Here is a 632-nt window from a genome sequence, read left to right as displayed (position 1 = left end):
GTGCCGCCCTCGCCCGTGCCGCCCTCGCCTGTGCCGCCCTCGCCTGTGCCGCCCTCGCCCAGGTGGTGCCCGGCAGAAGCCAAAAGAAAGGTGAATAAATCTAATTCCCTGCCCACGGCTGCTCCCGGCTCCCCGGACCGTGTCCCGAGCAGATGTTTACATGTGATTCCAGATGTTGCCGGCTGCGGGGACGGACTGTGCTGATAAATGAGTGACACCGCCGTGACCCCGGAGTCTCCGTGTAGGCAGACATGCTCGGCTCCTCCTGGATGCAGATTGCAGCACCTTGTAAGGTCACGGCGTGACGACTCCGGCCGTCTGTCACCGTCACGTGTCTGCCCGGTTGCAGGGAAAGCGATGTCGGCTTCTCAGATGTCTGGATCCAGTTCAAGTTCTGTGACAAATGAAAGTCCTCGGGGGTGGTGCTGCTGCTAGCAGGCTGAAGTGGTCAGTCCTTCGTATGGGCTCCGTGCCACTGTCCTCGAGGCCCGATGTCTGCAGAGTGCTTCCTATGCACTCCTTCCTGTCACAGGGCAGAGGTGGGGGTCACTGCTGCAGGTATCCCTGATGAACACCTGCTGAAATAAAATATCAGCTAAAGGGGGGGGGGGGCGGGGGTGGGTTGTTTTTAT

The 632-nt window shown here is 60.1% G+C and overlaps 1 protein-coding gene across 1 annotated transcript in view; it reads left to right on the top strand.

Annotated features, from left to right (window-relative positions):
• FBXO42 (F-box protein 42) overlaps positions 1-632 on the top strand; it is a 22,061-nt gene that overhangs the window by 6,458 nt on the left and 14,971 nt on the right. The window lies entirely within an intron of this gene.

Source organism: Nanorana parkeri, unplaced genomic scaffold, assembly GCF_000935625.1.
Source record: "Nanorana parkeri isolate BGI_ZX_2015 unplaced genomic scaffold, ASM93562v1 scaffold2694, whole genome shotgun sequence".
Lineage (NCBI taxonomy): Eukaryota > Metazoa > Chordata > Amphibia > Anura > Dicroglossidae > Nanorana > Nanorana parkeri.
The sequence above is the reverse complement of the archived record's forward strand: the minus strand, read 5'-3'. Positions and strand labels throughout refer to the sequence as shown.